An 11,629-nucleotide genomic window follows, 5' to 3' on the forward strand; every position below is an offset into this window, starting at 1 on the left:
ACTTGTACCGAAGCTGAGTTGCTTTGGCCTGTCCCAGAAGCTCTTAGCTTCTGTATTCTACACTCTCACCTGTGCAGAATACTCTCGGAGGAGTCCTAGAACCAAGATGTCTGCAGCCAATGCTCAGGCCAAGCGCTCCTGGCCCCTATCCTCTGGCTGGGAAAGTGGTCAGCTGTCTGGGGCCCGAAAAGGGGGCTGCCTTAGAAGCTCTGTGGCTCCCGCCTGTCCCAGAAGTTTTTAGCTTCTGTATTCCATACTCTCACCTGTGAAGAATACACTCGGCAGGATCCCGGAACCAAGATGTCTGCTGCTGATGCTCCTCTGGCAGGGAAAGTGGCCAGATGTCTGGAGCCTGTGCAGAATACACTAGGTGGGGTCCCGGAACCGACAACTTCTAAGGTATGTTTTCTTCCGACTTTATCCCGGTTTTCTATTTGTATGTCTTTATTTCAATAAGCCAGTGAGTAGCATTATGATTGCTTACAGGAGAACAGCAGGTGCCTTGCCAGGCTCCATGAGTAAAGTAAATGCCTCTTCTTCTTCAGTTAATCATCAACTGCACATAAATCCATAGGGGAACGTGGAGTAGCATGAGCCCTATCTCCCTCCATGACAGGGTACTGACATGCTTGTTTGTATCGTTCTTGAACAAGTGATCATAGTTACTGTGAGTTCAAGAATAGCATAGCCATATCATGCTCTTTCATCAATGTGCACACACCCATAGTCATACATACATTACCACATGTACACACACATACACTGACAAAGAAATGAATAGGTAACAATGATAAATGTTTGTACCAATGCAAGTTTAATGTATTTGGGGGAGTCTAATAAAATTGAAGATTTAAAAAAATAGAACTCAAGTGCTAAGTGAGACAACTGAAAAAGTCTATGAAGGGGACAAAATTCTAGACATATAAGATGCTATACCCTCCTTGCTTCATCCATGGCTTATTGTCTGGATCAGCTTGTTATGAATATACCAACTAAAGCAACTTTTATAGGCAATACTAAGACTCCCTTCAGTGAAAGACAACATGGAGAGACACCTTTCCTCATCACATGTCCCTCTTTCTCACTGAGTGACACCATTGCCAACTATTCACAGTCAGGTCTTGGTGTTCAGAGGTGCCACCATTAGTGATGTATGCCATTTACTCTTTGAAAGAAAGGAGTTAGAAAACTGTCAGTACTGGTTCTCAAAGACTGCTCCCCAGGTCAGACCTGGTAATGCACATCTGTAATCCCAGATAAGGGGGAGGCTGATGCAGGAGGATCACGCTTTCAAAACTCATCTGGACTACAGAATGAGTATGCATCCAGTTGTGACAATTTATCAAGGAGTAGTTTCAAAATCAAAAGAAAAAAAAAGTGCCTGGAGATACAGCTAAGCAGCAAAGTGCACATCTACAAGGGTTGAGAGAAGAGAGTAAAATCGAATACTCCCCATGGTAGTGTTATGTCCTCTTTTGATGTGACTAGAGCTGGCTGTACTATCTACCCAAAAGTTAGGACAATCAATTCTGAGGCACAGTAACAGTGCACACTAAACTAGCCTCATGTCACCCTTACCACAAGACATAACCTGGACATTATATGTAAAGCTCTAAGGATGAGCTTCTTTGCTGACATAACTGATTTGGAATAATAGTCCACATTCAAAGGCAAAGGCTTGGTTCATATTTTATTGGCAGTTTCTCTTTTAAATTCTTGGTTACTTAAACTTTGTCCTCTTGTATTTACTCATGGAAAATATATTACTCACGGGAAATGTACTGCCAGTCTTCATGTCTGAAACCAAAAATACTTTCCCTCTGCCCTTCTCTTTAAATTGCATTTTGACTTAGTAGAAAACCCCTGTGTTTCTCTATTTGACATTATTAAAAGCAACATAGTCCTATCTTCTATCATCAAATATTTCATTGTGGAATGCTTAAAATGGCTTAATTTTTCCTCTCTAAATAACTTAATTTCCACTATTAATAAGAAAAGGTTTTTAAGCTTCATTTTCTTTATGTGTATGGGTATTTGATGGCGTATAAGTATGTGCATCATAAACATGCCTGGCGTAAGGGGAGGCGAGAAGGAGTCAGATCCCCTAGAACTGCAATTACAGGCTTGGTGTTGCCATGTGGGTCCTGGGAACTTAACCTAGGTCCTCTGCAAGAACAATGAGCACTCTAAATCACTGAGCCCTCTATCCATCCCCTTAGAGGTTTTTAAAGTGTATACATGTATTGAGATAACTCATAGGTTACAAGTACTGTTTTGATTATTTTCCCATATATAAGTTGTTTAGTAAGTAGACCTTGTTATGGTGGTTGCCATGGGAGACAGTATCATTTCCTTCAGTAGTGTAGCCACAGGCAAGCTGCAATGTGTTTACTGGTGGTGCCTACCTACTGCACAGGAGCATTAAATAATGTGTGAAGCACTCAGGATGGTTCCCAGTACATAGCAAACATCATGTAAGCATTTGCTGATATTATCACTTTCTTGGTTCCATCCTCCTGGGTCTCTGCTGTGTTTTCAGCAGTATCAGTTCTCTTTAGTTTTCTGTTCCAAACGCCTGCTTCCTCTCATATATCCAATGTCTTTGAACACTGCCAACTTTCAATTTGTCTCCTTCTGCTGTCTTGTCGTGACTTCCCTGAATGCAGCTTTGTGGAAGCATGTGATTCATCTTCTTGCAAGATCTTAGATCTTAGATAGACCACTTGCTTGCTATTTTCTCCTCACCTCCTCCAATTTTTTTTCAGTGCTGAATACTGAATGCAGAGTCTCACATAAACCACTTAAGAATTTTACCACTGATGCCACATCTCTACCTTTTATCCTTCATTGTTGAGTGAGAGTAGTTGGTTCATAAAAAGTCACTCACAAAATCATCATGCTCTGAAAGCACACATCATACCCTAGGGCAGAGGGGCCATCATACCTGGACACAAACAAGCAACATGGTGGCCAGCCCTCTGGTTCTTGGTCAATGAAACTGCATTTTCATTTTAAGGCGTGTGTGATGATGTGAGAGATTTGGTACTTCATCTGTTTCTGGAAGAATGGGTAGATCTTTGCACATAGACACAATTTTAAGGTGACCCCCATTATGAAGACAGATGGCAAGGATACTAGTTTTCAGTAATATATGAAAAAAAAACAATCATGGTTTATTAGAAACCCACTATTTTCACACTCATGATCTTTTTCACAATATGCTCAAGTAATCTGCTATAATCCCTGGGCATGATTTATTTCATAAAGTACTCTGACTTGGACAGTACCATGAAAAGAACTGTCCCTACATGTCCCCAACACATTGATATATTCTTGAGCAGACATTGGTGTGATATGACTTCCTTTAGTCACTGCCACAAATTCTATAACAAGTGATTGTTTTTAATCTCATGAATCTCCTCATAAAATATTGGCATATTTTATTTGAAAATGTTTTATTATTCAAATTACTTTGGTGTCTCATACTAGACAGACATTTTGAAGTTTTATGTCTTGAAGATAAATGTCTTTCATAAAACGTATCATAGAATCTATGACATAGATAAAGATTATAAAGCCTTTTGATATGTCCATCCTGTATAAGATCAGTTAGCTAACTGTGGTTACATGTATATCAGATGTATTCTTTATTAAAACATTAAATCAATGAAGATAAAAGATGCATGTACATAACTCACACAGAACTTAAAAGTGTACCTAGCAGACACATTTTTTGATATTTTTTAACCTGAAAAATGAAATACAAAATAAATAGCAATATTGAAATGCTTGAAATAAACACTCTTACAATGTGTGATGAAACAAGATATAGAATTCAGTAATGCCCATAATAAGTTATAAATCTGTATAAGACCTCAAGCCAACCACTGTGACTAAAAGCTGATATACACTCCAGTCGGAGCAGTCACACAGCCATGTACTTCAACACATACTCCCAGTAGGATTCCCTCACCATCCTTCCTCATCTGGAGCACTCCTGATATGTATGTACAACTATCCCATAATAGCCTTTTATATAAGGGGACACAGTTATACATAGGAGCAACTGAGCTGACCCTGGACAAAAGCTTCATGGAAGGAGTTGTATATTGAAGTTTAAGGCATACCTTCAATGATATGGCCAAAGACAAAAGGAAATTTAAAGTGGCATGCTTAACATATATGAGTTCAAACAAGGAAGAGGACACCTGTCTGAGACACAGAGAAAATCTCAGTAAAACTCAAAAAGAGGTGGATGGGAAGGGATGTTTGGGGTCACCTCTGTCACACAGACTCTGTTCAGGAAGGGATTTATTTTACAAATGTGATCATAGATTTTTTTTCTAACCTGAAATTGTGCTGGAGTTGACTAGTGTGTTGTTACCCTCTTGGTCTCTCCTCTGCCCAATCTAAAGCTCTGGCTTTCAATATTTACAACAAAAGAAAAAGTTATAGTCAGAAAGGGAAGACGCTGCCATGAATTTCCAAAGATTTCCCCTCTCCCCTTCCCCAGTGTTTCCTGAGCTTAGATGCTGGAGTGTTTTGTAGATGTATGGAGTGGGATTGGATTTTTTTTTTTTTTTTTACTATTTAGGGCTTTCTGTAGTAGTCTCCATCTTCTGCAAAGAGAAGATTGATGAGGGTTTCCTAAAGACCTTACATGACAGAAAAATAGCATACGCTCACACCTAGGTTTTCCTGAACTAGTGGAAGCTTGTCCATGTATGTCAGGTTCTTGAGGCTAAGGCTATAATACAGCAAGTATGTAATTACAGTAAAACAATAAAAGTGAACTGGAATAAAATAACTGCTTTGTAAATAAATGAGGAAGAGAGGTTGAAAGTGGGCAACAACGCCTGTCATATACATTTGATACTAAATAAGAAGTCTTTATTTTTTCATGCTGATGAAATATGAATTTTATAATGAAGTGAAAGAGCACTGGCTACAAGATTTGCAATTTTATACTTGATAGGGGGTGAAAAAGAAAAGATGAGATGGCAATTCACCAGCCCCTGTGGAGAAGATGAGGACTTGACTACACAGAGTCAAGTACAAAGGATAGTAAACTAAACGGCTTGAATGCCAATCTAGTGGTGAACATATATATGTCTTGTCTTGTTGCTATGATAAAATCTCTTAAAGAAGTGACTTAAGAGAAGAAAGCTTTCTTCTGGCTCACAGTTTGAGGGGATACAGCCTTCATGTCAGGGAAGGTATGGTGGTAGGATGATATTTGTAGCTGTTACAATAGAACCTTGTGCCAAAAGCTTCTTACAAGAAAGCAGAAGAAGAGAAAGAAGTAGGAAGTAGGGATGTGGCAGAAGCAGAATCAATTATAACTCCTAATATTAGGCCATCAGTGACCCTCTTCCTGAACTAGGTCACAACTCCTAAAGGTCTCACATCTCCCCTACAATAATGGCACCATCAAGAGACCCAGTATTAAAACACATGAGACTGTGGGTGATATTTCAAACTTAAACCAGACAAAAAGCAACAGATTTCCAGAGTTTAAGGAATAGAAGAAGAGAAAGTTAAGATTAGCTCAGGTGGGTATTTCAGTTTGGTCAATATTCACTGAAACCAGCTTGAAGATGAAAGAGTTTATTAAGCCTGACAGATTAGAGTCCATTATCAAGTGAGCACAGGGCAGAAGCTCAAAGCAGGAACCTGGAAGAACTTAAATAGAGATCCTGAAAGAATGCTGATTCCTGGCTACTCCCCCTACTTGCTCACTCTGCTTTCATATATAATTCCAGTACCACCTGCCTAGGAGTGGCACCTCCCACTGTGGGCTATGTCCTCCCACATTAATTATTCATCAAGACAATTCCCCTACATACTTGCCTACAGGCCCATCTTAGAGGTGTAATTCTTCAACTGAGGTCCCCTCTCTCATGACTTCAGATTGTGTTGTTAATTAAAACTAGCCAGCACAATGGGTTGAGGTTTTCTTACATTTCTTGTACCGGCTAAAACCATGGAAAGAAAGACAATAATGTTAAGACATTATTCAACTGATAAGAGTTCAGCGTTTGACAGGCTGAGAAAGAAATTAGGGAAACAACACCCTTCTCAATAGTCACAAATAATATAAAATATCTTGGCGTGACTCTAACTAAGGAAGTGAAAGATCTGTATGATAAAAACTTCAAATCTCTGAAGAAAGAAATTAAAGAAGATCTCAGAAGATGGAAAGATCTCCCATGCTCATGGATTGGCAGGATCAACATTGTAAAAATGGCTATCTTGCCAAAAGCAATCTACAGATTCAATGCAATCCCCATCAAAATTCCAACTCAATTCTTCAACGAATTAGAAGGAGCAATTTGCAAATTCATCTGGAATAACAAAAAACCTAGGATAGCAAAAACTCTTCTCAAGGATAAAAGAACCTCTGGTGGAATCACCATGCCTGACCTAAAGCTTTACTACAGAGCAATTGTGATAAAAACTGCATGGTACTGGTATAGAGACAGACAAGTAGACCAATGGAATAGAATTGAAGACCCAGAAATGAACCCAGACACCTATGGTCACTTGATCTTCGACAAGGGAGCTAAAACCATCCAGTGGAAGAAAGACAGCATTTTCAACAATTGGTGCTGGCACAACTGGTTGTTATCGTGTAGAAGAATGTGAATCGATCCATACTTATCTCCTTGCACTAAGGTCAAATCTAAGTGGATCAAGGAACTTCACATAAAACCAGAGATACTAAAACTTATAGAGGAGAAAGTGGGGAAAAGCCTTGAAGATATGGGCACAGGGGAAAAATTCCTGAACAGAACAGCAATGGCTTATGCTGTAAGATCGAGAATTGACAAATGGGACCTAATGAAACTCCAAAGTTTCTGCAAGGCAAAAGACACCGTCAATAAGACAAAAAGACCACCAACAGATTGGAAAAGGATCTTTACCTATCCTAAATCAGATAGGGGACTAATATCCAACATATATAAAGAACTCAAGAAGGTGGACTTCAGAAAATCGAATAACCCCATTAAAAAATGGGGCTCAGAACTGAACAAAGAATTCTCACCTGAGGAATACCGAATGGCAGAGAAGCACCTGAAAAAATGTTCAACATCCTTAATCATCAGGGAAATGCAAATCAAAACAACCCTGAGATTCCACCTCAGACCAGTCAGAATGGCTAAGGTCAAAAACTCAGGTGACAGCAGATGCTAGCGTGGATGTGGAGAAAGAGGAACACTCCTCCATTGTTGGTGGGATTGCAGGCTTGTACAACCACTCTGGAAATCAGTCTGGCGGTTCCTCAGAAAATTGGACATAGTACTACCGGAGGATCCAGCAATACGTCTCCTGGGCATATATCCAGAAGATGCCCCAACTGGTAAGAAGGACACATGCTCCACTATGTTCATAGCAGCCTTATTTATAATAGCCAGAAGCTGGAAAGAACCCAGATGCCCCTCAACAGAGGAATGGATACAGAAAATGTGGTACATCTACACAATGGAGTATTACTCAGCTATTAAAAAGAATGAATTTATGAAATTCCTAGCCAAATGGATGGACCTGGAGGGCATCATCCTGAGTGAGGTAACACATTCACAAAGGAACTCACACAATATGTACTCACTGATAAGTGGATATTAGCCCAAAACCTAGGATACCCAAGATATAAGATACAATTTGCTAAACACATGAAACTCAAGAAGAATGAAGACTGAATTGTGGACACTATGCCTCTCCTTAGATTTGAGAACAAAACACCCATGGAAGGAGTTACAGAGACAAAGTTTGGAGCTGAGATGAAAGGATGGACCATGTAGAGACTGCCATATCCAGGGAACCACCCCATAATCAGCATCCAAATGCTGACACCATTGCATACACTAGCAAGATTTTATTGAAAGGACCCAGATGTAGCTGTCTCTTGTGAGACTATGCTGGGGCCTAGCAAATACAGAAGTGGATGCTCACAGTCAGCTAATGGATGGATCACAGTACCCCAGTACAGGGGAACGCCAGGGCCAAAAAGGGGGAGTGGGTGGGTAGGGGAGTGGGGGTGGGTGGGTATGGGGGACTTTTGGTATAGCATTGGAAATGTAAATGAGCTAAATACCTAATAAAACATGGAAAAAATGGAAAAAAAAAAGAGTTCAGCGTTTGAGTCAAAGAGACATGGGGGAACTAGCAAGAATAGTGACATATTGTATAGTGGTTCTGATTTAAGACAAAAGCCCACCATTTAATCTAGATATCTCACACACATTACTTTCAAAGTACTTTTTGCTGAATGGGAGCATTATGAACAAGGAGTCAAGGAGACTAAGAACAAGGGCCAGAGCATGTGTGCATCACCCTTTGGGTAGTAAGAGAAAGAAATCAGGGGTAAAGGGTGCTCAGTGTGGAACAGAAGTACATCAGAGACGAGGCACATGAAACTACTCAGAAACACTGGTCAGGGCATACAATATTATAAGGGCCAAGTAGCAGGAGAGAAAAGCAAGAATACTATGCACAGACATATTATCCATCAAAGTAGTTGGAGTAGCACTAACAGAAGGTTGGGTTAACACTTGATTGCGGTAAATTGTAATGTGATTAGGAGGTTTGAACTAAAGAGAAGAGATGCTGCTATTTCAGGTTTTCAGAAATGAGAGTCGAAAGGTTTCTTACAGTAATGGCAGGGTCGTACAGTAATTATTTTAAAGGAAGAAGATATTCCTTTCTAGACAGAAGAAAAGGAGGGCTGCTAAAGATGGAACACACAGAAAATACTGAGGAAGTGGAAGCATTAACAATACAAAGTACCTGAAAAATTCACAAATCTTGGGAAACGTTGGAGGGATTTACAGATATTTGTTGATCATGTTCATTAGCAAACTCAGTGTGGAAAGCCCAGGTCTTCTTTTGTATTCGCAGAAGTCTGACAGTTTTGTGTCTACACAGGGCAACACCCCAATAGAGCTGCACAGATTTTTATTACAGCAGAAAATTTCCTCTTGTTCTTTCCTGTTTCACTACAGGGAAAGCCGTCACAAGAAGGGCTTTTGCTATGATGTGGCAGGGCTTGTTGAGGGCCTCCAAAGAGAGAAAATGATGCAATGCACACTCATGTCTCGTTCTATTGATTTGCCACTTGTATTTTAGACATTTAGCAGTGAGACTGCAAATAGCACCTGCCTTCATTTCCTGGGCAGAGTATTTTCTGCTCCACCAGCACAGCAGTTTGCTTATCAGTTGTCTCCCTGAGTTCTTGCTCAATGTCTACCACACAGTTGTCATTTGGACATTTGTGAACAATTCATGTAACCTTAGAAAATTTCGTTTGTTTTAAGTAAATACACAGAGATGTGAAGACTAGCTAACAGAGGTGAATGGTTGCCATTTCAAGGAATGGCCAGCTTCAGCGGCCATGGGAGAGCCGCAAGCAGTGAATGCTTTATACCCTCACAGCATTGGAGTCTTTGTTTCCTGCAGATGTTGCCCCCTAGGAGATATGCAGAGGTACCATCTTTAAGTTCTAATTTGCTCATCATTTCAAGGCACCTATGCTATTCTGAACAGCTTCTATCCACTAAATTATCTTTCAACTAAAATCAAGACTGGGAAGAGAGTATTCGAGTTGATTTTAAAGTTGCTTTGGAAAAGTCAGATAAAGTAAATGGAGAAAATGAAATGTTCTGATGATTGTACAACCAAAATTATTTCCAAACTCAGCAAGAGGAAACAGAGATGCAAGAAAGTCAAGCTGAGATTGACAGGCGAGGAGACTGGAGTGGACCAACATGACAGAAGTCTTGAAATTGAGGGTAGGTAAGGAGGGCATAGAACAATCAAGCTTAGAAAGTTCAAGGTTTCCAAAGTATGAGAGTTACAGGGGATGTTGGCATGGAGATGATATATTAAAGGAGAGTGGGGACAAAGGTAATTTGAAATAAGGGACAATGAGATTTATGTGTCTGGAGCATTGGACTCGCTGCTCCCTGACCATTTATAGGCTGATATATGAGCTGAACCACGAAGGCCATGATGAAATTAAAAGTGAACAGTTGGATATTCCATTTTCAGAATTGTCTCTCCAACTCACTAAATTCTTCTTAAGGCCAGAACACAGCAGGGAGTTTGGGAAACAGGTGGGCCTGCAGAGATTCCTCCTTGTGTCTATGGTGTACCAGACCCTGGGAAGGAATCCACTAGGCCCACTTATAACACTAGAACAGAACCCACGATTTGTGTCAGAAGAACACTTTTATACTATCTGGATGCAACTGTTTCTCTTATGATCCCTGGATAAAATATGCTACAACATGAAATCTTGACGATGCTTTGCAGTCACTTATCTTTATTTGAATATTTTCCTAGAAACTTCAGTGTTTGTTAATATCTGAAACACTGAGTGGTTAGGGGTAAGTTCTGATTGCAGAGTTAATTTTAGAGAAAGACTCTACAAGGATGCTCATCTTTATTAAATACCACCACTGCTTATACTGGCAAAGCCCAGGCTGGGCCACTATTCAGACCCTGGAAGGAGATGCCAAGACCTTCATTGCTCATTACAGTCAGAAAGCCAGTTCTGCTGGCAACAGCCTAGGGGGGCAATTAGGACAGGATGGGTAAACAACTCCATTCTCATTGGTACTGCCACATGCTGATCCACAGTAGAGGCAACAGCAAGCTAATATATTCTCTGCACCCTTGGAACTTAATGGGAAAGCTCATCACTGACCTTACTCCACTAGAGGTGGCCCTAGAAATGATTTTTAATTTTATCCATTTATTTGAAGTAGCTTATTGAATTGTACAAAATGAATAAGGCAAAAAACAAATTCATAACATCTCAAACTCTCCAGGAAGGATTTGGAATCCCTTGAACACTCTAAAGAAGCTTTGGACTTTCATGCATATTCTAATACATTTCCATTTTTGGAATTCATCATTTTAATAGACCCTGTATCTGTTTCCATTCTAGATCTAAGTGGCATTGGCAATGTATCTCTGCATGTTGGCTGTTACCTCCATAAGGTGAAAAAAATTGAAATGAACCAAGAATGAGGATTCTACTTGTAAAAAACTGAAAATATGGATAAATTTAGCAAGATTATTGTTAAGTTGTGACTTTGCTGGGAAAGAAATGATAAATGCTAATTTTTAAATAAACTATTTTACTCTAGTAGGTTACAGTTTTTGATATTGCATTTCTAAAGGGAAGTTTGGGGCTTGATCACTATCTTGAAGGTTTAATTATTAAAAGGTCTCAAGAACATTTTTTTTATTTTGAAGTTGATATGACTCTAATATTTAAATAATGTATAAAACTAACAGAGAGCTGAGAGACCTGGCACTCAAAGTTATGCTTGCCTCTGTAACCTTATGAATGATGATCTCTTCACAGACTTGATAATGGACAATAGATTAAAATTAGGGTTAAATTGTCAATGAAGCCAGGATTTATCATCACAGATCATAAAATGGAACTAGACTTGAGGAATCAAAGTATGAAATTTTGTTCAAACATTGAATTTGCCTCCTATATTAAGCAGGACAAGGATGGTAGGGCACAGAGGGCTCAGGGGAGAGGCACAGCAGCAGGTGCTCAGAGTTGGAAGCTGAGAGTTCACATCTTCAGTCAGAAACCCAAAGCAGAAAGAAT

At 39.7% G+C, this 11,629-nt stretch overlaps 1 long non-coding RNA gene across 1 annotated transcript; it reads left to right on the forward strand.

The window, feature by feature from the left end:
- The first annotated feature begins 331 nt into the window (after nucleotides 1-331).
- Gm31401 lies at nucleotides 332-11,007 on the forward strand. The gene is made up of 3 exons (XR_378695.1): nucleotides 332-399; nucleotides 9,697-9,788; nucleotides 10,949-11,007. It is a non-coding gene; the product is annotated as a predicted gene, 31401 (long non-coding RNA).
- The last annotated feature ends 622 nt before the right edge of the window (nucleotides 11,008-11,629 follow it).

The sequence above is a fragment of the Mus musculus genome, chromosome 8, assembly GCF_000001635.26.
Source record: "Mus musculus strain C57BL/6J chromosome 8, GRCm38.p6 C57BL/6J".
Taxonomy (NCBI): domain Eukaryota; kingdom Metazoa; phylum Chordata; class Mammalia; order Rodentia; family Muridae; genus Mus; species Mus musculus.